Here is a 25,697-nt window from a genome sequence, read left to right as displayed (position 1 = left end):
GGTAACTGCGAAGAAACCAAGGATGACAGAAGAAATAATCCAGCTGATCGATGAAAGAAGGAAGTTTAAAAATCCAGTAATATCATTATACAAGTCGATGAGGAATGAAATAAATAGGAAGTACAGGAAATCTGAGACGAAATGGATGCTTGAAAAATGCGAAGAAATCGAAAAAGAAAGAACTGTCGGAAGGACTGATGCATAGTATACAAGGTGTTACAAAAAGGTACGGCCAAACTTTCAAGAACACATTCCTCACACACAAAGAAAGAAAATATGTTATGTGGACATGTGTCCGGAAACGCTTACTTTCCATGTTAGAGCTCATTTTATTACTTCTCTTCAAATCACATTAATCATGGAATGGAAAAGAACGTACCAGCGTGACCAAACACTTTGTTACAGAAAATGTTCAAAATGTCCTCCGTTAGTGAGGATACATGCATCTACACCCCGTCGCATGGAATCTCTGATGCGCTGATGCAGCTCTGGAGAATGGAGTATTGTATCACAGCCGTCCACAATACGAACACAAAGAGTCTCTACATTTGGTACCGGGGTTGCGTAGACAAGAGCTTTCAAATCCCCCCTTAAGTGGAAGTTAAGAGGGTTGAGGTCAGGAGAGCGTGGAGGCCATGGAATTGGTCCGCCTCTACCAATCCATCGGTCACCGAATCTGTTGTTGAGAAGCGTACAAACACTCCGACTGAAATGTGCAGGAGCTCCATCGTGCATGAACCAAATGTTGTGTCTTACATGTAAAGGCACATGTTCTAGCACCACAGGTAGAGTATCCCGCATGAAATCATGATAACGTGCTCCATTGAGCGTAGGTGGAAGAACATGGGGCCCAATAAAGACATCACCAACAATGCCTGCCCAAACGTTCACAGAAAATCTGTGTTGATGACGTGATTGCACAATTGCGACAATTGCGTGCGGATTCTCGTTAGCCCACAAATTTACAATTTAATCACGTTGGAATGAAGCCTCATCCGTAAAGAGAACATTTGCACTGAAATGAGGATTGACACATTGTTGGAAGAACCATTCGCAGAAGTGTACCCGTGGAGGCCAGTCAGCTGCTGATAGTGCCTGCACACGCTGTACATGGTACGGAAACAACTGGTTCTCCCGTAGCACTCTCCATACAGTGACGTGGTCAACGTTACCTTGTACAGCAGCAACTTCTCTGAGGCTGACATTAGGGCTATCGCCAACTGCACGAAGAATTGCCTCGTCCACTGCAGGTGTCCTCGTCGTTCTAGGTCTTCTCCAGTCGCGAGTCATAGGCTGGAATGTTCCGTGCTTCCTAAGACGCCGATCAATTGCTTCGAATGTATTCCTGTCGGGAAACCTTCGTTCTGGAAATCTGTCTCGATACAAACGTACCGCGCCACGGCTATTGCCCCGTGCTAATCCATACATCAAATGGGCATCTGCCAACTCCGCATTTGTGAACACTGCACTGACTACAAAACCACGTTCGTGATGAACACTAAGCTGTTGATGCTACGTACTGATGTGCTTGATGCTACTACTGTAGAGCAATGAGTCGCATGTCAACACAAGCACCGAAGTCAACATTACCTTCCTTCAATTGGGCCAACTGGCTGTGAATCGTGGAAGTACAGTACCGGCATACTGACGAAACTAAAATGAGCTGTAACATGGAAATTGAGCGTTTCCGGACACATGTCCACATAACATGTTTTCTTTATTTGTGTGTGAGGAATGTTTCCTGAAAGTTTGGCCGTACCTTTTTGTAACACCCTGTAGAAAATCAAAAGAACCTTCCTTGAAATTAAAAGCAAGGGAGGTTACATTAAGAGTGTACTGGAAATTCCACTGTTAAATGCAGAGAAGAGAGCGGATAGGTGGAAAGAAGAGGGAGAGTTGTCCGATGATGTGATAGAAAAATAAACAGAACTCGATATACAAGAGAAGGGGTATCCAGTATTAGAATGAGAATTTAAAAGAGCTTTGGACGACTTAAGATCAAATAAGGCTGAAGGGATGGATAACATTCCATTGGAACTCCTAAAAGCCTTATGGTAACTGGTAACAAAACGACTGTTCACGTTCGTGTGCAGAATGTTTGAGACTGGAGACATACTACCAGCCTTCCGGAAAAACATCATCCACACAATTTTGAAGATAGCAAGAGCCGACAAGTGCGAGAGTTGTTGCGCAACAAGCGTTACAGTTCAAGTATTCAAGGTGGTGACAAGAATAATATACAGCAAAACGGAAAAGAAAACTGAGGATTTCTTAGGAGATGATCAGATTTGCTTTAGGAAACGTAAAGGCACCAGAGAGGCATCACAGAAGCAAGACTGAAGAAGACTCAGGACATCTTCACAGGAATTTTGGGGGAAATGCGTTCGACAATGTAAACTGGTGCAAGATTTTGAGAAATTCTGAGAAAAATAGCTTCAGATGTAGGGAAATACGAGTAATAAACAGTACGTACAAAAACCAAAGGGAACAATAAGACTGGAAAACTAAGGAGGAAGTGATCGAATTAAAAAGGTATAAGATACAGAGGAAATAGTCTTGCACCCCTGCTGTTCAACCTGTACATCGAAGAAGCAATGAGGGAAATAACAGAAAGGTTGAAGAGTGGGATTGAAATTCAAGGTGAAAGGATATAAATGCTAAGATACGCTGATGACGACCCTATTCTCAGTGAAAGCGAAAAAGAATTACTGGATCTATTGAAAGGAGCCGCGCGGTCTCAGGCGTCTTGTCACGGCCCGGGCGGCTCCTCCCGTCGGAGGTTCAAGTCCTCCCTCGGGTATGGGAGTATGTGTTGTCCGTAGCGTAAGTTATCTTAAGTTGTCTGTAAGCTTAGGGACCGATGATGACCTCAGCAGTTTGGTCCCATAAGATCTTACCACAAATTTACAATTTTTTTTATTGAAGGGAATGAACAGTCTGTTGAGTATAGAATATGGACTGAAACAAAGACGAAGGAATTGAGAAGTAGCAGAAATGAAAACAGCAAGAAACTTAAATTCAGAACTAGGTATCACGAACTTGACGAAGGAAGTAGACAAAGTTAAGGAACTTTGATACCTAGGCAGCAAAATAACCCACAGTAGATGGAGCAAGGAGGACAGCAAAAGCAGACTAATAATGGCAAAAAGTGCATTTCTGGCCAGAGAAGTCTCCTAGTATCTAACCTAGGCCTTAATTTGAGGAATCAATTGCTGATAACGTATGTTTGGAGCACGATATTGTATGGTAGTGAAACATGGACTGTGGGAAAACCCGAGCAGAAAAGAATCGATGCATTTGAGATGTGGTGCTACAGACGAATATTGAAAATTACATGGACTGATAAGGTAAGGAAGAAGGAGATTCTGTGCAGAATCGGAGAGGAAAGGGATATATTTAAAATCACTGACAAAGAGAAAGGTCAGAATGGTAGGACATCTGTTAAGACATCAGGGAATGACTTCCAGGGTACTAGAGGGAGCTGTAGAGACCAAAAACTGTCAAGGAAGGCAGAGATTGGAAAACATCCACCAAATAATTGAGGATGTAGGTTGCAAATTGCTACTCTGAGATGAAAAAGTTGACACAGGAGAGGAATTTGTGGGGGCCAGCATCAAACCAGTTAGAAGACTAATGATTCGGGAAAAAAACGAGAGGTAGATAATTCAGGAGTATCCATGTCTTAGGTTGTGGTCAGAATGGTACAGGCATCTGTGGATTCCAACGACGACCGCTGTCTGCCGAGGACGGTCGATTTTTGCAAATAAGTACGGCACTATGTGCACGGTGACAATGCAGTCGATTTCATCACCCTAACGTGTATCTTTTGGATGACAATCGGTAAAATTCAGATCAGGTTATTTTATTTGGTCGAGTCAGCCTACGTTGTCACACTCGAAGCATGGTCTGTGAGAAACTGACAAGTTCAGTCCTAGAAAGGAGTTTGTGGCATCCTGAGAGCAAAAACTGTCGTTCAGACTCAAATAGCAGCTTAACTGGAAACCACAAGTAGGCAAAATCATTATAGGAAATTTTAGGCATAAACTATAGCATCAAAACTAGTTTGTTCATGTTAGAAGATTGCCGTACCTTATGCTTTAACTTACTGTAATGTATTTTTTGAGTTGTGTTAAGTGGGAATTTGTTGCCTACTACTTATTATTACAGCTTACTAGTGTTTCTATTCCAGTGTGGTGATGATTTTGTTATAGAAGACGGATTGCAAATGTGGTGTACGTGTTGCACTGTTAAGTGCTTTAGATGATCAGAATGTCATATCTAAAATTTATGTGTTTTATGTATATGTTGAATTACAATCACTAAACGTTAACTGACATCTCTCTTCATTGGTGAATTTGTGTGATGTTTCGCAGAGTGTAATCTTGCTTTTCAAATGTACCGTGAAACATATAGAGCAATGGTCGCCCAAGTCATGAAGCCTCTGCGCTACCGTGCCGTTTTTAAATCCCACTGTGCGCTGCCAAAAGGAACTAGTACAGAAGTAAGAATTTAAAAAAAAATCTTTAATTTATTTGTTGCTTACAAACTTCAATTTCTAATAAATATAAAATTAATTTTAATTAAACTGTATACAGGAATAATAAAGTGAAATGTAAATAAGTTATACAAAGCTTCAACCACTCACTTTTTTGAATAATTATGTTTTACTCCATGAACCGGTTTTCGAACCTTTTCAGGTTCGTCTTCAGATGGTTTCAGGAAGTTACATCATTATTGCTGGCATAATGTTGGGTGCTGGCTCTATGACAAAAAGGTGGAACAGACTTTAATGTATCGCCACGACTATAGCTTATTTATCGATATGAATGTAAATTTAGTTTTTTACTTACTGCGACGGTATAGGCGGATTTTTTAGGTTAGTGTCCACCTGTCTGCCTCCATTTTGATGTCCAGTTGTATCACTGCACACACTTCCACACAAACTATATTAATTACACTCTGACAGCGAGACTTTTCCAGCATCTAGAATGCGCGTTACAACTGTTACTTGTAACAAAGATCTTGACAGAAAGATATCGCATAGGCGTCCATTGCACAGAGATGTAATTTGCTCTTCTTTACATGTATTAAGGTCGATATAAGGGAAACATGTTAATCAGACTGGCGATAACATGAGAGTACAAATTAAATTAAATAAATAAATAAACTACTACAAGAACAAACTTCAGGTGATCTGATATCTTATTTCTATTTGTATATTACGCATAATAAAGGCAGTTTATAGCTTTTTTATGTGATTGGCATTAACATGGATATCTATGAATCAATGCTACAGAGTTACGGTATCTGCCGCGAGATGCAGCTGTCTCTTAGACTAGGACCTTTATATTTAAATTTAAATTAATAACTAACCTTCAGATGAACTGTCAACTTATTTCTGTTGTTATGTTAACATGATCTGGGGCGAAACTTCCTGGCAGATTAAAACTGTGTACCGGACCGTGGCTCGAACTTTGCCTTTCGCGGGCAAGTGCTCTACCAACTGAACTACCCAAGCACGACTCAAGCCCCGTCCTTTACTTCTGCCAGTACCTCGTCTCCTACCTTCCAAACTTTACAGAAGCTCTCCTTTGCAGAGGAGCATACGTGGCATATGAGGGATACCGTTCTACATTTTAAAGGCTCAGTGAAGTTTGTGGACCTCAGCTTTGATTTGAAACTGAGAAACCTAAAAGCCAGATCTCAGAAGGCACTGAATATCTCAAAGAGCCTTAGCCGTAGGTCTTGGGGACCAGACAGGGTGAATCTGCTCCAGTTTTATAGGGCTTCTGTGCGATAACATCTAGACTGTAGATGCACAGTGTTCGGGGCAGTGAGGTCTTCATACCGAAAGATTATTGACGCTGTCCACTATCTGCATCTACATCTACATGATTACTCTGCAATTCACATTTAAGTGCTTGGCAGAGGGTTCATCGAACCACAATCATATTATCTCTCTACGATTCCACTCCCGAACAGCGTGCGGGAAAAACGAACACCTAAACCTTTCTGTTCGAGCTCTGATTTCTCTTATTTTATTTTGATGATCATTCCTATCCATGTAGATTGTGCTCAACAAAATATTTTCGCAGTCGGAAGAGAAAGTTGGTGACTGAAATTTCGTACATAGATCTCGCCACGACGAAAAACGTCTTTGCTTTAATGACTTCCAACTCGTTTATCATATCTGCCCTACTACGTGATATTACAAAACGAGCTGCCCTTTTTTGCACCCTTTCGATGGCCTCCGTCACTCCCACCTGGTAAGGATCCCACACCGCGCAGCAATATTCTAACAGAGGACGAACGAGTGCAGTGTAAGCTGTCTCTTTAGTGGACTTGTTGCATCTTCTAAGTGTCCTGCCAATGAAACGCAACCTTTGGCTCGCGTTCCCCGAAATATTATCTATGTGGTCTTTCCAACTGAAGTTGTTCGTAATTTTAACACCCTGGTACTTAGTTGAATTGACAGCCTTGAGAATTGTACTATTTATCGAGTAATCGAATTCCAACAGATTTCTTTTGGAACTCATGTGGATCACCTCACACTTTTCGTTATTTAGGGTGAACTGCCACCTGCCACACCATACAGCAATCTTTTCTAAATCGCTTTGCAACTGATACTGGTCTTCGGATGACCTTACTAGACGGTTCATTATAGCATCGTCTGCGAACAACCTAAAAGAACTGCTCAGATTGTCACCCGGGCCATTTATATAGATCAGGAACAGCAGAGGTCCCAGGATGCTTCCCTGGGGAACACCTGATATCACTTCACTTTTACTCGACGATTTTCCGTCTATTACTACGAACTGCGACCTTCCTGACAGGAAATCAGGAATCCAGTCGCACAACTAAGACGATACCCCATAGGCCCGCAGCTTGATTAGAAGTCGCTTGTGAGGAACGGTGTCAAAAGCTTTCCGGGAATCTAGAAATACGGAATCAACTTGAGATCCGCTGTCGATAGCTGCCATTACTTCGTGCGAATAAAGAGCTGATTAGGCTGGCCACCGGTACTTACAGGACAAGCTCGACATCCATTGTCTGTTCTGAGGCTGTGGAACCGCCATTCACCATTTGACGGCAGCTCCTCATGGTGCATCCGACATATAAGTTCCTTCCAGCTCCAACTTCACCTGCATACCATAATGCTGCTCATCCGCCTCTGGAACGCCATTTCTCCAATCGTCCACCAGCAACAAGCCCTTTTGGGATCCGAGTGCGGCATGTGCTGGAGTCACTTGATGTGGAGCACATACAATCCGAATCCAGGGTCTTAACCGCCTGCTACCATGGTTACTGCAGATACCGAGACTAATTTTAGATTTGGTGCGGTACAGGAGAGATTGCAATACTGCATATCTCTGTACTACATTATTTTACCACATTTTAACTATTCTACGGCTGTAATTTCTTAAACTTTCCCGCCGTTTGGTGACATCTCGTGGAAATCGGGTTTCCTGCCGGATATCAGCGTCTTCCAAACACGGTATTTCGGCGTCATTACTTGACGTCTTCATCAGGTGTTCCCTGAGACTGGCTGCTTGCTGGACCGTATATGTAAGGAACACCAGCGACATACCAGGCTAAGGCAGGCCACAAAATCAGCAGTAGCAGAACACTGCCTAGAATTGGAACATTCCATGGATTATGAGAACACCAAGGTCATGGTCCAGACCCCCAGGTTCTGGGATAGTGTCATCACTGAATCTATAGAGATAAAGATGGCACAAAACTTGATTAACCGGGAAGCAGGATACCAGCTAAGCACTGCATGGACCCGGCATTTGAACTGCTGAAGCAATGCCGGAGAAAATATGTTTCCAACACCAACAACGAGCCTCAGACATCCGCACACTGCGGGCATGAACGAAGAAGGGAACACCAGGAAGCCTCAGCCGCAGTCGGAGACGGCCAGAGCGGGAGCGGACGGAATAGGGAACGTCCAGAGCGGCATTGGAGCGCCACTCGCGAGAAGGGAACACCAGGAGGCCACGACCGCAGTTGGAGACGGCCAGAGCGGGCGCGGACGGAATAGAGAACACGTAGCGCGACAGGATAGAGATGCGACCCGGTCCAGCAAGCAGCCCGTCTCAGGGAACACCTGATGAAGACGTCAAGTAATGACGTCGAAATATCGTGTTTGGAAGACGCTGATATCCGGCAGGAAACCCGATTTCCACGAGATGTCATATTCTACGGCTGTTTTTACTTATAGGTCGAACCAGGGGTCTCCGTTGGTTGGTCTGTGGTTTTCCTTGATCGTGTCCTCAGAGTACGACTGCCTGGAGACTTTACTGTCTTTGATGTGGAATTACATACGATGGTGTGGCCACTAGAGAAGGTGAGACATAAATGCAGTACTCAATTCCTTGTTGTTCCGATTCTCTGAGTATCCTTCACTCATTACAACGCTTGTAACCAGCAGATAAAGTAGTTCAGAATATCCAGGACGCCTCCTTCAACGTCAGGTAAGGAGATGGGTTTCTGTTGGATCCCAGGGCACATGGGTATTGCAGGGAACGAAAGTGCGTTGTAGCAGTTAATCAGAAGCTTAGCGATCCTCAGTTATTTCAGTCTGCCATCCCCCTTCAGGCTTTAACCTCACTGCTGAGGTACAGTGTCTTGCAATGATGGGAAGACGAGTGGCTGGAAGTGACCTATAATGAACTGCGTCTAGTGAAGTCCACTAAGCGGCTGTGGCTCACTACCTTTCAGACGCGAAGGCGGGATGAGGTCCTGCTTACCCGTGTTCTCGCAGGTCGCATCCTTATGACACATGGCTTCTTGCTCTGGCGAGAGAACCCTCCAGTGTGTGGTGCTTGTGACGTCGGATGAATGGGTGCCACATTTTTCTATAACGTGTCAGGGTAAGAAAACCAATGTGCACTCCGTGTGCATACCGGGTAGAGTCATTCCAGATGTAAAAAGGGTCCTACCGGATGCTATGAAGAGCCAACTGCATGTGGTTGCTCACATCGGTACCAATGATGTATGTCACTTTGGATCAGAAGAGATTCTCTCTGGTTTCGAGCGGCTAACAAGAAGTGGGAAAGGCTGCCAGTCTTGCTTGCAAGATGAAAGTATAGCTGGCCATTTGCAGCATAGTCGATAGGACTGACTGAGGACCTGTGGTACAGAGCCGAGTGGAGGGTCTGAATGAGAGGCTCAGACGGTTCTGCGACCGTATAGGCTGCAGATTCGTCGACTTGCGCCATAGAGTGGATGGGTTTCGGGCTCCGCTGAGTAGATCAGGTGTCCACTATACGCAGGAGGCGGCTACGCGGGTAGCACAGGCTGTGTGGCTTGGACTGGGTGCTTTCTGTGTTAGAGGGTCTCGGGAAAACACAAGAAGGGCTTCAGTCACAAAGGTTGCAGGCTGAACACAGGAAAAACGTAGATACAGGAACCATTCGTATAACAGTTGTAAATTGTCGTAGCTGTGTTGGGAAAGTAGCATAACTTCAAGCGCTAACAGAAAGCACTGATGCTCAAATCGTTATAGGCACTGTAAGCTGGCTATAGCCAGATATAAGCTCAGCCGAAATTTTTGCGAAGAATCTAACGGTGTTTCGTAAGGATTGGCTAAACACGGTTGGCGGTGGCGTGTTTGTTGCGGTTAGAAGTAGTTTAACTTGTCGCGAAATTGAAGTAGACACTTCCTGTGAGTTAGTATGGGCAGAGGTCATTGTTGGCATCCGGAATAAAATAATGATTGGATCCTTTTACCGACCTCCCAATTCAGATGATACAGTTACTGAAAGGTTCAAAGAAAACTTGAGTTTGATTTCAAGCACGTACCCGACTCACACGATAACAGTTGGTAGTGACTTTAATTTACCCTCGATATGTTGGCGAAAATACATGTATGCATAAAATATCATCCGAAATTGTGCTAAACGCATTCTCTGAAAATTATTTCGAGCAGTTAGTTCATGAGCCCACGCGAATAGTAAACGGTTGTGAAAAAACACTTGAACTCTTAGCAACAAATAATCCTGAGTTAATAACGAGCATCAAAACCGATTCAGGGATTAGTGAACACAGGGCTGTAGTGGCGAGATTGAATATTGTAATCCTCAAATCCTCTAAAAATAAGCGAAAAATATACCTATTCAAAGAAACAGATAAAAATTCACTTGACGCCTTCCTGAGAGACAATCTCCACTCATTCTAAATAAATAATACGAGGGTAGACCAGATGTGGCTTAAATTCAAAGAAATAGTATCAGCAGCAATTAAGAGATTTATACCAAATAAATTAACAAACGCTGCGCGGGCTTAGCCCAGCGGTCTTGGGCGCTGCAGTCATGGACTGTGCGGCTGGTCCCAGCGGAGGTTCGAGTCCTCCCTCGGGCATGGGTGTGTGTGTTTGTCCTTAGGATAATTTAGGTTAAGTAGTGTGTAAGCTTAGGGACTGATGACCTTAGCAGTTAAGTCCCATAAGATTTACCACACATTTGCACATCTGAACAATTAACAAACGACGGAGCTGATCCTCATTGGTACACAAAACGGGCCAGAAGATTGTTGCAGAAACAACGAAAGAAACATGCCAAGTTTAAACAGACGGAAAATCCCCAAGATTGGCGATCTTTTACAGAAGCTCGAAATTTAGAGCGGATTTCAATGCGAGATGCCAATAACCGTTTCCACAACGAAACTTTGTCTCGAAACCTGGCAGAAAATCCAAAGATAGTCTGGTCGTATGTGAAGTATGTTAGTGGCAAGAAACAATAAATAACTTCTCTGCGCGATAGCAATGGAGATACTATCGAAGACGGTGCTGCCAAAGCAGAGATACTAAACACAGCCTTCCGAAATGCCTACACAAAATAGGAAGAAGTAAATATTCCAGAATTCGAATCGAGAACAGCTGCCAACGTGAGTAACGTTGAAGAAAATATCATTGGTAGTAGTGAAGCAACTTAAATCACTTAATAAAAGTAAGTCTTCTGGTCCAGACATTATACCAATTAGGTCCCTTTCGGAGTATGCTGATGCATTAAATCCATACTTAACAATCATATACGACCTTTGGCACGACGAAAGATCCGTACCCAAGGACTGGAAAGTTGCACAGGTCACACCAATATTAAAAAAAAAATGTTGGAGTAATCCACTAAATTACAGGTCCATATAATTAACGTCGATATGCAGCAGGATTTTGGAACATATATTGTTTTCAGACATTATGAATTAACTCGAAGAAACCGGTCTATTGACACACAGTCAACATGGGTTTAGAAAACATCGTTCTTGTGAAACACAACTAGCTCTTTTTTCACATGAAATGTTAAATGCTATTGACAAGGGACTTCAGATCGATTCCGTATTTCTGGATTTCCGGAAGGCTTTTGACACTGTACCACACAAGGTAGTGCTACAGGCCCTTTGCTGTTCCGTATCTATATAAACGATTTGGGAAACAATCTGGGCAGCTGACTGCGGTTGTTTACAGATGACGCTGTCGTTTATCGACTAATAAAGTCAACAGAATATCAAAACAAACTGCAAAACGATTAATGAAGATATCTGGCAGTTGACCCTAAGTAACGACCAGTGTGAGGTCATTTTACATTAGTGTAAAAGTAACTCGTTAAACATCGATTACACTATGAATCAGTCTAATATAAAAGCTGTAAATTCAACTAAATACCTAGGTATTACAATTACGAACAACTTAAGTTGGAAGGAACACAGAGAAAATGTTGTGCGGAAGGCTAACCAAAGACTGCGTTTTACTAGCAGGACACTTAGAAAAATGTAGCAGACCTACTAAGGAGACTGCCTACACTAAGCTTGTACGTCCCCTTTTAGAATACAGCTGTGCGGTGTGGGATCCTTACCAGGTAGGACTGACGGAGTACATCGAATAAGTTCAAAGAAAGGCAGCACGTTTTGTATTATCGCGAAATTTGGGAGAGAGTGTTACAGAAATGATACAAGATTTGGGCTGAACTCCATTAAAAGAAAGGCGTTTTTCCTTTCTACGGAATCTTCTCACGAAATTCCCTTCACCAACTTTCTCCTCGGAGCGCGAAAATATTTTGTTGACACCGACCTACATAGCAAGGAACGATCAACACGATAAAATAAGAGAAATCAGAGATCGTACGGAAAGATACAGGTGTTCATTCTTCCCTCGCGCTATACGAGATTGGAATAATAGAGAGCCGGCTACGGTTCTAGGCGCTACAGTCTGGAACGGCGCGACTACTACGATCGCGTGTTCGAATCCTACCTCGGGCATGGATGTGTGTGATGTCCTTAGGTTAGTTAGCTTTAAGTAGTTCTAAGTTCTAGGGGACTGATGACCTCGGAAGTTAGGTCCCATAGTGCTCAGAGCCATTTGAACCAATAATAGAGAATTGTGAAGATGGTTTGATGAACCCTCTGCCAGGAACTTAAATGTGATTTGAAAAGTATCCATGTAGATGTAGATCTAGATGTAGATTTTCAGACCAGGGGGCAGCAGCAGAATTGCCGGCAGATATGCCCTCTATTTTAAGTGACTTTGAAACGAATGTTGTGAGAATTTTAATGGTCTGTGATTTGTCCTACTTGTTTCCTAAAATATTAGGCAGATGTTATTAACATGTTAACAGGGTGAATGACTCACCGATGTTTTCTGAAAGTGTTCAGATATTCACATTTCCCTGTGCCTGTCTTTTAACTCTTCTGTGGCTTAACTTTTATTTTAATCCCAGGTATCGCACCTTTCACCCTTCTGCGTTCTCTTAAAACGTGTGTGATAGAGTGATTGTGTGGGCCAACTCGTGTGAGGACGGGGTAAGTGAATGAGTGTCATTTTATAGATTTCCCCCTCTCTGTATAATAAAAAATTTCATCCCTTTTATCCACATTTGTTTTTTCTAATATGTGTAAGGGTGTTGATAACGTCGCCTTTGAGCGGCCGTAAGCCGCAAATACTCATTCTCATTTGTACCTTGATATCGAGCTCTTGTCTCGTGACCAGCTGCAATCTGCTCTCATCTGCCCTTCGATGCTAATACTGCCCCACCTTGGTATCCGTAAGTCTGAAGGGTACAGCCCTAGAAACACCAGAAGTGCTTCCACTGGAAAGACATTTTTTAGCCCCATGATGCTGGGTAACATTAGCTTGTGCAGCGGAATAGTTTGGAACGAGAGCTGTTCGAAGTAGGTTCTATTTCACTAGAAAGCAGTTTTTCTCTCACATCCACAAATTTCAGCCGAAATCATTCTGTATGCATGATGAAGACCTCTTACTCTCCTTCCATCCTCCTCGAGAAAACTATTTACAAGAGTCTTGCAGCTAAGCACGTCATCATATACTATACCAATCATCATATTAATTTCACTTCAAGTTAGACACAGTGCATAATTACTGCTAAGAGACGTTGATTGGTTGAAGCCATACCGGGCAATGCAGACGCGACGCGGTGGAGAGATCCCCATTATCTACTGTAAAAACATTTTCACACCTAAAATTGTGATCTCTCTCTCTGGTCTCGCGGTGGACCACACATAAGTGTGGAAAATAGTGAGGCCATTGAGAGCTTTGCTTTCTGCGAAGTGAGGACGATACACTTCACACAAATAGCAAAGAAGTAGTTAAATATTACTGAGGGAATTTTTGTGGGTAACCTTTAGCAAGTGTGCAATAGCCATTATTTCGACTAGGGAAAGATTAACATTCTACGGAATGCAGGAAAGTTGAGACTGAGTGAATTCTGTGAAGGCCAGAGTAGGGAATCAGCGCTTCATATCCAGCACGGAGACAACGCCATTGCAAATTCCACTTGGTGAAGTACCATTGCACATTAGGCCACAGTAAATGTTTTGTCCAAAATAGCTCACTCCAACTGGCTTATACTTTTGACCATTGAATATCAAAAGCTAGGATACTAACCTACCATCACATTGAATGCATGAGGATTTTTCATTGGTACATAAAGAAAATCTATTCTCCACCAAGTCAGTGCATTGACCGGCTCCGACAAGCAGATGTCACTGAGTTAATGAAGATTTTTAATCATTCTTTCCTGTGATAAAAAATTTTTATATGTAGAGACAACGATTTTAATAATCGTCAATTCTGTATGACCGAGAGTTAAATATTTTTCATTGAGTGTCAAAAGTAATTGAACATGGTTGTTGTATATCATTTGATCCCTGAAAGCACAGTTGATAAATTATAGGTAGAATAAAAAAGGGAATAGCTGTTTTGTCTTTCTAGAATAGACCCCAAACTTTCACCTAGTTACGTGACAGCAGCATTTCTAATGAATTTTGTCACGCTCTGCACCTGATATTAGCTGCCTTACAGTGCCAAGTTCATATTTATTTAGAATGTCTGACACCCTGAGCTTGAGAAGAAAGCTCAGATGTTTTGTCCATTTGCGCACTAAGTGGTAACCTAAGTTTGCATACATTGGTACACTCACTGTGCGGATAAAAGGTCAGACGCAGACAGTTGACATTGCCACATCTGCATTCTCAGGAATCACCATGCTTAACGGCTGCTTGCGGTACAAGCATGCCATCATGTGTTGGTGATAAGCAAGTCACACTCTGAGATCAGAACCATATAACCTGCCACCCATTTCTCACTATTGCTGTTGTGGGTAGATAACTTTGCCTACAGGTACAATGTAAGTGCAGATTCATGACATTTTTTAATAATTTAAAATAAGTAAGTAAGTCAATAATTATGTGATGGTACACTGTGAGGAGAGGACATACTGCTGTTTGAGGCAAACATAGAACATCCTGTATATGCTCTACTTGTTTATGTCTATCAAAATTATTTAAAATCTAAACTGAATGTAATTCAGAGTGCGAGTTTATTGGCATAGAAACTCAGAAGTTTCACGATTTGATACTAAGTCCATAAGCATGCATAATATAATCATGTGATCATAGCGTTAATCACCTCAGTTTCAATTAATCTGAAAAATGCTTACAAATCTCGAACTGCAAGAACATAAAGCTTTCGCTCTGGAAATATTTATGTATCGTGAACATAAATCCATAATAAAAATGACAGGATGTAATTTCAACAGGAGGTTCACTGGCTTCTCTGCGAACGGCACCTTCTGCACATATTACCTCACTTCCTGGCACATCACTCCAGCTGCTGCTGCCTTAACAAGGCCTTCACAGACATGTGTGCCAATCCGACTCTAAGTAGACAGGGCCTTCATAGGAGCTCCCTCTCATTCATCCAGCCACCAGCTGCAGTCAAGTCTGGAGATGCTGCATAATATGTTTCTCAGGTTTGTGTGTGTGTGTGTGACAGAGAAAGAGAGAGAGAGAGAGAGAGAGAGTGAGAGAGAGATATTTATGAATTTACTTGCGAGGCAAAGTTTTTGCTGGCAAAACTGTGTCTCAGATTGCTGCTGACAAAGCATCTTACCCGCCCCCCCCCTATCCTCCCCCTCCTTCATGCATGATGATGTCACAGGAAGGGGGAATTGGATTGTGACGTCATGGGTAGTGTACTGACTTGCAGAAGGAACATCATATGTCGAAGGTCAATGACTGCACGAGGAGTCGCCAGGGTTAAAGATCAGTCAAAGTGGCCTAGAATGCCATGCTACTGTCTCACATTAACAGTTCGAGGTTGTTTTTAGTTTACTTTTTTAACACAAGATAATTTTTAGACAGTATTTTCACCACGTATCATGGAAGTATGTCAGTGAGGGGTCTTCCAGAAGCCTGCAGTGTGCCCACCTGGGATGTATGGTGTGTGGTTTATAACACGGTTTATATCATAAGATGGGTACATTGCGATTGCTACGTATCGATTTTATTTTCGCTTGATCGTATTTTGCGGAATATAGCGAATACTGGTTGTAAGTACTACAAAGTTTCCTCTGACGTCCTTAGAAATACTGATTACTTCCATTCATTTCAAAGTATTATAGAGCATGTGGCTAAATTGCTTCTCTTTGATTTTCGTATTTTTCATCGTATTATGGATTGTTATACGTTTTTTGTTATTAGCCTAGTGTTCACATTCCTATTTCACCTTCTGTCAACATATGTCACTACACGCTCTGATTATTTTATATGATTTCTGTATCTTTTCAATTTATTTATCAGTTCACATTAGACATCAATTCCGTGAGTAACAGCTCCATATGTTTCATTTTATTTGTAAATCTATGAGGTCTATCAGTCCTGTGAGAAGACTGGGTGACCGTAACCTTTTCTTTTGCACACTTGAATGCAAGATCAGTGGGTTAGCAAATGGTTTTGAACTCTACGAATAAATAATTTGTAGACGGAGGTTATGAAATTTGAGGAGTGTGGTTCTTTCTTTGGAATATATCTCGCTTGACAACTGCTAAGCATGCGTCGACTTCTCCATTTTAGTATGTTGAGAGAAAACATATTTCTAGGTGTATAAAGCGTATGCCCTCTTTACGAGGTGAAGTTGTGTTTAATTGAAAGCGTGTCCGTTTTATTTTTGATTTTCAGGAGGTGATGAACATTTTTATAACGTATGTGCGAAAACACTTTAATGACAACATCCAATTTGAGAGACTTTCCCTTGAGATACTTATTAGTGCAAAAAGAACATTAATGTTTGTACTTTATAGCTGATTGCTGTAGATGTTTCTTTTCGTGAAACCATTGTCACTTTGGTAAACTGGACAGGCGAGATCCCATGTCCCAACCTTTTGATGTTTCTCCTGTACAGGTAAACCAAACCGTATCGTAGCTAAATGGACAAATTTCGTAGAGAATGAGGCGTTTCTTAAAATTTATAAATATTTAACAATATATGCCAGACTGTCCCCTTTTGGCATCTTCTATTAGCATCGTGTTTCCTGAGCGTAATCATAAACTGTTCGACGATAATTTTATTATCCTAGAATTTTTCCCTGAAGAAGCCTGCATGAAGCAACTCTTCCCGGTGCAGATCTCGGAATATTGCGAGAAGCTGGCGTTGCTCTTTCCCCGAGTAGACCAGCGTCGGCGCTAATACGTCATTCGACACTTGCGCCATGTGCTGTGAATATTTCATACTACGAAGAGTGCGCTTTGGAAGATTCGCTTGGCAGATGGATTGGCATTGACGGCTGTGGGTCAGATCGATGAGAGAGGAATGGCCTGGTATTGTCCGGTCTGGTTCTCTAATGGCCAGTGTACGCAAGAGACGGTAACTCAATATGGAACGTGGTTCGATGAATCTTCTTGCTTTGGACCTACCAGAATCAGATTTCTGGCACCGATTCATCAGTATTCAGCTGACCAGGAACTGTAGGTAACGATTTTTGGAGGTCCAATTGCAAACAGAATTAAGTTGATAAACAGTGGACACCCATACACAGCTTAAACACAAATGTTGGACAGATAATTGTAGGTAGAGGAAGGTAACTGCTATGAAACTTCTGATTACACAAAATTTGCTTCGATTGATCGATGAAAAAGGTAAATATAAAAATATTTCCGGCAAAAACAAATATATCGGAGTAATTCACTTGAGAATGGAATTAACACATAATATAAGGAAACTAAAGCGAAATGGCTGTAAGAAAAATGCGAATGAATCGAAAAACAAATGGTCGTCGTATAAGGTATACACACCAGTGTGCAAAACGTAAGGGCGAAAGTAACTTTCAGATGATGTGTCACAGCCATTTAACATAGCTCGATGATGCTTGTACCATACTTCAAAAGAGCTAATACAATATAGTACAGCACCGTGCAGTACAGAAGGTAACTGAAAGAAATAAGCAACGACACGAACAGAAATGAGGCTTTTATTCACAGAAAAATCGTACATGAAATCAGCTCGATTTGTGATGGTCCCCTTGAAACGGTAAATGTTTCATAATGGGGTGTGTCATCTGTACGTAAGGCAGTCTATGCTTTTCAACGTGCTCTCATGTTCACCACAAGATTGGCAAGGAGTTTCAGTGATAGGGCGTTCCACTCCACCACTAGAGTGGTGGGCAGTTGCTGGCTGATCGCAGTACGTATCCCAAACGCACCTCAAACGTGGCCAGTGAGTTCTGGTGAGGGGAACGTATAAGCCAGTCCATTAGGCGGATATTCTCTCTTTCCAGGAGATCCTCCACCTTCACTGCTCGATGCCGTCGCACATTGGAATCCATTAAAATGAAGTCAAGACCGCATGCACTCACGAAAAGACGCACGTGGGGAAGAAATACAGTGTCAGAACAACGATGGTGGATGAGTGTACCGTCTTCAAAGATTTGGAGGTAAGCAGCTAGTGCAGCATCATGCCTACCAAACGATAACACCTGTACCAACAAAACGATCATGTTTGACAACGTATAATGCTCAACCATAATTCTCATGATGTATCCATCACTTATGAACCAATTACCAATGTGTAATGCTCGACCATGTAATTGTCATGATGTATGTATCACTTATGTACCAATTCACCAATTTATAATGCTCAACCGTAATTCTCGTGATGTATTATCACTTATAAACCACTTACTAGTGTATAATGTTCAACCATATAATTGTCATGATGTATCTGTCACTTATGTACCAATTTACCAATATATAATGCTCAAACCAACTTACCAATGTATAAAACCTATTCATATTTTGTCGTGATGTACCAGTCATTCATAATCCATTTGTTGTGTATTCACACCCAAGTGATGAACACATACCTATATGTAAGGCCCAATCACAAAGTTGTTCGTGCTGTTTCGATTACTTATAAAAGACAACCAATATGATGTATTATTCACTTAAATTGTCACTCTTACAGATCATTCTATTAATTAATGTGTGAATTATTGTTAAGGACTGGAGTGAAGCATCAGAAGTGTCTTGACAAATGAAAAATATTAAGATTGGTAATTGGTCAGACATTTCATCCTATAAAGAAGTCTGCGTACTGCAGACTTTAAGATTATCCATGAAGCAGTCTGCGCACTGCAAACATCAAGACTATTTGCATTTATATAAAGTGCAGAGATTAATGCATTTACACTGAAAAATTTTGTACTAGTTTGAAACTCTAACTTACATGTTAGCTCATACAGTTAAGAAAAACTTGTTCTTTCCTTGTACTATTCAGTAATAATTTTTGCATAATGCTTCATAATTAATTTACATTTTTAATCAAACATAGGATTTATCTCATACCATAAGTATAATGCTTGTTCCTCCAGTTGGTTGCAAAATGTGTACTGTTACATAGATCTCCCAGAAAAGGTTTTGTTCAACTTTCAGTTTCACAAAACCTTTTGGGGATGTTGAAACGTGACAGCCCATTAAGACTCAATTAAAACGAACATTTTCCAGTCTAATTAAGGATCGCACATGTAAACAAAGTATGTAACTCGTCTAGAAAAAATTATAACTGAGAATATAACTGTTACTCTCTTTCACTTCGAAGTGAGGAAGCTCTGTTAACGAAGGGGACAGTTCCCATGAAGAGAACCTCTAGTAATAAAAAATGTAAATGTATTATTGTAATTTCTTATTTGAGAATTTATTCTCGAATAAAATAACAGACATATACTAATATCGTAGTGTACTAGCGGTTCTTGAGTAAATATACAGTCATATATGCATTTTCAATTTTTATGTCAACTGTAATTGTTTATTCATCAAATAATCATTTTAAACAATGCCGAGGATTGTTAAGAAAGTATAAATAGTTACAGGCATCTTGGCAAAGCAAGTCAGTACTATGTGTGATGTTGGACAGAAAGCATGTAGCTTGTTGTGCATAATTAATTTCATTATTGTAAGTATGTTACAGCTAATTCCAGATTTATCAAGATGCTTTCAATTAATTTGAAACAGTGGAAACAATATACGGGGTTAATTAATTAAAAATAGCTTTATAGTTACTTTTTATAGTAACTGTTTCCAGGACTTCTGCTGCGACAGATTTCTAGCTACCGTAAGTAAACCAACTCATAGAACGTTATGGACCGCGTAGAGCAGCGCAGGTGGAGGGGGTGTTGGAAATAGAGGATATTCGGCGAATTGACCGGCCTGTAAGTTTCGCCGAGTTAAATCACATCGAACACGTGTGGGATGTGTTGGAAGAAAGTACTGTAGCACACCCAAATGCACCAACGACCACCCAGCAATTGCCAGGATCACTGCTTGAGGAATAGACAGTAGTACCACAAGAACTCCTTGCCTACCGAGGCAATAAAACGACTGTTCAAGTTAGTGTATGGGGAGTATGAGACAGGAAACATGCCTTCGTGCATTCAGAATAATATCATGAACAGGAGGCCGAGGATGGAAAGGTAAATCTACATCTACATCTACATCTACATGACTACTCTGCAATTCACATTTAAGTGCTTGGCAGAGGGTTCATCGAACCACAATCATACTATCTCTCTACTATTCCACTCCCGAACAGCGAGCGGGAAAAACGAACACCTAAACCTTTCTGTTCGAGCTCTGATTTCTCTTATTTTATTTTGATGATCATTCCTACCTATGTAGGTTGGGCTCAACAAAATATTTTCGCATTCGGAAGAGAAAGTTGGTGACTGAAATTTCGTAAAAAGGTCTCGCCGCGACGAAAAACGTCTATGCTGTAATGACTTCCATCCCAACTCGTGTATCATATCTGCCACACTCTCTCCCCTATAACGCGATAATACAAAACGAGCTGCCCTTCTTTGCACCCTCTCGATGTCCTCCGTCAATCCCACCTGGTAAGGATCCCACACCGCGCAGCAATATTCTAACAGAGGACGAACGAGTGTAGTGTAAGCTGTCTCTTTAGTGGACTTGTTGCATCTTCTAAGTGTCCTGCCAATGAAACGCAACCTCTGGCTCGCCTTCCCGACAATATTATCTATGTGGTCCTTCCAACTGAAGTTCCTCGTAATTTTTACACCCAGGTACTTAGTTGAATTGACAGCCTTGAGAATTGTACTATTTATCGAGTAATCGAATTCCAACGGATTTCTTTTGGAGCTCATGTGGATCATCTCACACTTTTCGTTATTTAGCGTCAACTGCCACCTGACACACCATACAGCAATCTTTTCTAAATCGCTTTGCAGCTGATACTGGTCTTCGGATGACCTTACTAGACGGTAAATTACAGCATCATCTGCGAACAACCTAAGAGAACTGTTCAGATTGTCACCCAGGTCATTTATATAGATCAGGAACAGTAGAGGTCCCAGGACGCTTCCCTGGGGAACACCTGATATCACTTCAGTTTTACTCGATGATTTGCCGTCTATTACTACGAACTGCGACTTTCCTGACAGGAAATCACGAATCCAGTCGCACAACTGAGACGATACCCCATAGCTCCGCAGCTTGATTAGAAGTCGCTTGTGAGGAACGGTGTCAAAAGCTTTCCGGAAATCTAGAAATACGGAATCAACTTGAGATCCCCTGTCGATAGCGGCCATTACTTCGTGCGAATAAAGAGCTAGCTGCGTTGCACAAGAGCGATGTTTTCTGAAGCCATGCTGATTACGTGTCAATAGATCGTTCCCTTCGAGGTGATTCATAATGTTTGAATACAGTATATGCTCCAAAACCCTACTGCAAACCGACGTCAATGATATAGGTCTGTAGTTAAATGGATTACTCCTACTACCCTTCTTGAACACTGGTGCGACCTGCGCAATTTTCCAATCTGTAGGTACAGATCTATCGGTGAGCGAGCGGTTGTATATGAGTGCTAAGTAGGGAGCTATAGTATCAGTGTAATCTGAAAGGAACCTAATCGGTATACAATCTGGACCTGAAGACTTGCCCGCATCAAGCGATTTGAGTTGCTACGCAACCCCTAAGGTATCTACTTCTAAGAAACTCATGCTAGCAGATGTTCGTGTTTCAAATTCTGGAATATTCCATTCGTCTTCCCTGGTGAAGGAATTTCGGAAAACTGCGTTCAATAACTCCGCTTTAGCGGCACAGTCGTCGATAACAGTACCATCGGCACTGCGCAGCGAAGGTATTGACTGCGTCTTGCCGCTTGTGTACTTTACATACGACCAGAATTTCTTCGGATTTTCTACCAAATTTCGAGACAATGTTTCGTTGTGGAACCTATTAAAGGCATCTCGCATCGAAGTACGTGCCAAATTTCGCGCGTCTGTAAATTTTAGCCCATCATCAGGATTTCGCGTTCTTCTGAACTTCGCATGCTTTTTCCGTTGCCTCTGCAACAGCGTTCGTACCTTTTTTGTGTACCACGGGGGATCCGTTCCATCTCTTACCAATTTATGAGGTATGAATATCTCAATTGCTGTTGCTACTATATCTTTGAATTTGAGCCACATCTCGTCTACATTCGCATAGTCAGTTCGGAAGGAATGGAAATTGTCTTTTAGGAAGGCTTCTAGTGGCACTTTATCCGCTTTTTTAAATAAAATTAAATGCGAGAACTTTGAAACAATCACATCAGTTCAAGGTTCAAAGTTACTGGTAAGAATAATATACAACAGAATGGAAAAGAAAACAGAGAATTTGTTGGATGGCGATCAGTAGGTATAAAAAACAAGCAGCAGGAATAAGAAATTTCTGTCTCAGGTTATATTGTAATTAGTATTAGACTGTTTACAATCAAATGTCATAATTTACATTTGCTTTGTACTTCGTTTAAATAAAATCTACTTCCCTGCCTTATTTATATATCCCAGGGATAAGCCTGCGAGAATCCAAATCACGCCACTGATGTGAGGTAATGTGATAAATTCTCAGTCATACTACTTAGGAACAGAGGATATTTGGAGAAAGCACAGGATAGTAAGCTAGAACTTAGGTTTCTACATGAATTTCTGACTCATATATTCAGCCGAAAGAGTCAGTAAGGGAACAGTCAAACCATGAATAGGACTTGAAGCCACGATTACCACCGTAAGAGCGAAGGGCGTTACCTTGAACGATAATCTTATAGTTCTTTCTGAGATACAAAGTCCTTCTGGATGCCGATAAGTCACGTTTCCGTCAGGGAGGAACTGCGTGGCAGCCGATCCGTATGTCTGTCAAGTTCTCCACATGTCGGGCCACCTATTCTTGCACGGATAATCTATTGTCGATATATACACTCCTGGAAATTGAAATAAGAACACCGTGAATTCTTTGTCCCAGGAAGGGGAAACTTTATTGACACATTCCTGGGGTCAGACACATCACATGATCACACTGACAGAACCACAGGCACATAGACACAGGCAACAGGGCATGCACAATGTCGGCACTAGTACAGTGTATATCCACCTTTCGCAGCAATGCAGGTTGCTATTCTCCCATGGAGACGATCGTAAAGATGCTGGATGTAGTCCTGTGGAACGGCTTGCCATGCCATTTCCACCTGGCGCCTCAGTTGGACCAGCGTTCGTGCTGGACGTGCAGACCGCGTGAGACGACGCTTCATCCAGTCCCAAACATGCTTAATGGGGGACAGATCCGGAGATCTTGCTGGCCAGGGTAGTTGACTTACACGTTCTAGAGCACGTTGGGTGGCACGGGATACATGCGGACGTGCGTTGTCCTGTTGGAACAGCAAGTTCCCTTGCCGGTCTAGAAATGGTAGAACGATGGGTTCGATGACGGTTTGGATGTACCGTGCACTATTCAGTGTCTCCTCGACGATCACCAGAGGTGTACGGCCAGTGTAGGAGATCGCTCCACACACCATGATGCCAGTTGTTAGCCCTTTGTGCCTCGGTCGTATGCAGTCCTGATTGTGGCGTTCACCTGCACGGCGCCAAACACGCATACGACCATCATTGGCACCAAGGCAGAAGCGACTCTCATCGCTGAAGACGACACGTCTCCATTCGTCCCTCCATTCACGCCTGTCGCGACACCACTGGAGGCGGGCTGCACGATGTTGGGGCGTGAGCGGAAGACGGCCTAACGGTGTGCGGGACCGTAGTCCAGCTTCATGGAGACGGTTGCGAATGGTCCTCGCCGATACCCCAGGAGCAACAGTGTCCCTAATTTGCTGCGAAGTGGCGGTGCGGTCCCCTACGGCACTGCGTAGGATCCTACGGTCTTGGCGTGCATCCGTGCGTCGCTGCGGTCCGGTCCCAGGTCGACGGGCACGTGCACCTTCCGCCGACCACTGGCGACAACATCGATGTACTGTGGAGACCTCACGCCCCACGTGTTGAGCAATTCGGCGGTACGTCCACGCGGCCTCCCGCATGCCCACTATACGCCCTCGCTCAAAGTCCGTCAACTGCACATACGGTTCACGTCCACGCTGTCGCGGCATGCTACCAGTGTTAAAGACTGCGATGGAGCTCCGTATGCCACGGCAAACTGGCTGACACTGACGGCGGCGGTGCCCAAATGCTGCGCAGCTAGCGCCATTCGACGGCCAACACCGCGGTTCCTGGTGTGTCCGCTGTGCCGTGCGTGTGATCATTGCTTGTACAGCCCTCTCGCAGTGTCCGGAGCAAGTATGGTGGGTCTGACACACCGGTGTCAATGTGTTCTTTTTTCCATTTCCAGGAGTGTATTTTTGTGTTTTATTCTTACCTGTCCTTTAACATAGTCTGGCTGGTATCTTATGGTAAGTACGCAATAGCCCGTCATACAATATGCACCTGCTGAAAGGACAAGAAAAGCATATTGCTGCTTTCTTTTTGGAATAGCAGTAGAGAACGGATTAATTGATAAATGGAGCGTGGTGGTGGATTCGCCCACCAACAATAATACTTCTTCCAAAATACACTTTCATTTTCCAGAAGGCGCTAACTGCTTGGTCACAGCTTACAGAGTCACAAGTAACATTGTTCAGAATCTTTAGAAAAAACAACATTTTGAAAATGTATTTATGCTAAATGTGTAATTCTTAATGATAATTACTGAATACTTTAGCAAGGGAAGAGAATCAAGTGATTTTCATAGACGTATAAAAAGCGCGTAAGACCGTTCCTATCAAAAATCTATATGGATGTCTTGACGAGATTACAATAAATAAGACACATTTGGAACTGAAAGACGGTCTGGGTTGCAAAGTCATTTAGTTTCAATAAGACGTTTCGACGTTTTGGAGCACCATCAAATTGTCTGCAAAACAAGAAACATTAAGAACTAATAGAGCCAGGGGCGCATTTCTGTATTGTACGACTACACGGAAAAATATACTGAAACGTATGTTAAAACTTACGCAAAAGTAACTGGATAGAAAACCACTCCGCCATAGAGTCATACAGAATGAGAGGTGGACCTAATTAAATGAAAGAAATTCCGAGAAAAAGGCACTCCGTGTATGGAGGAGGATTTTTGTAAGCGTGATCCAATGCTTTGCTGCTATACCAGTGTCTGTGTTTTTTAAACCTTTTTTGAAATATTCTTGCCTCCTTCATACAAGGGGTGGCTTATTGTCGTCATGTCATTTCATTAGATCCGTTTCTCATTCTGCGTAAATTTTAATGTATGTTTTAGCTTATTTTTTTCGGCAATTGCACAAACTAGAAACATGTCCGTACCTCTATCTGATCTTAATAAATTGTTTTCTTCTTTTTCATACAAACTGATGGTGCCACAAAAGGGTGAAAAGTGTTACTGAAATGAAATAACTTCGCAACCCAGATTGTTTTACAATTTGAAATAATTCAAAATTTTTTTTGTACCAGTGAACGAGAATGAAATGGAATAAATTTAATGAGATATATGTTGCTGCCGTTAAAAAGATGTCGAGGGATGAGAGACAAGAATTAAATAGGAAAAGAAATATCTCGCTTAATACG

This window comes from Schistocerca gregaria, chromosome 7, assembly GCF_023897955.1.
Source record: "Schistocerca gregaria isolate iqSchGreg1 chromosome 7, iqSchGreg1.2, whole genome shotgun sequence".
Taxonomy (NCBI): domain Eukaryota; kingdom Metazoa; phylum Arthropoda; class Insecta; order Orthoptera; family Acrididae; genus Schistocerca; species Schistocerca gregaria.
Note: the sequence above shows the minus strand (reverse complement) of the source record.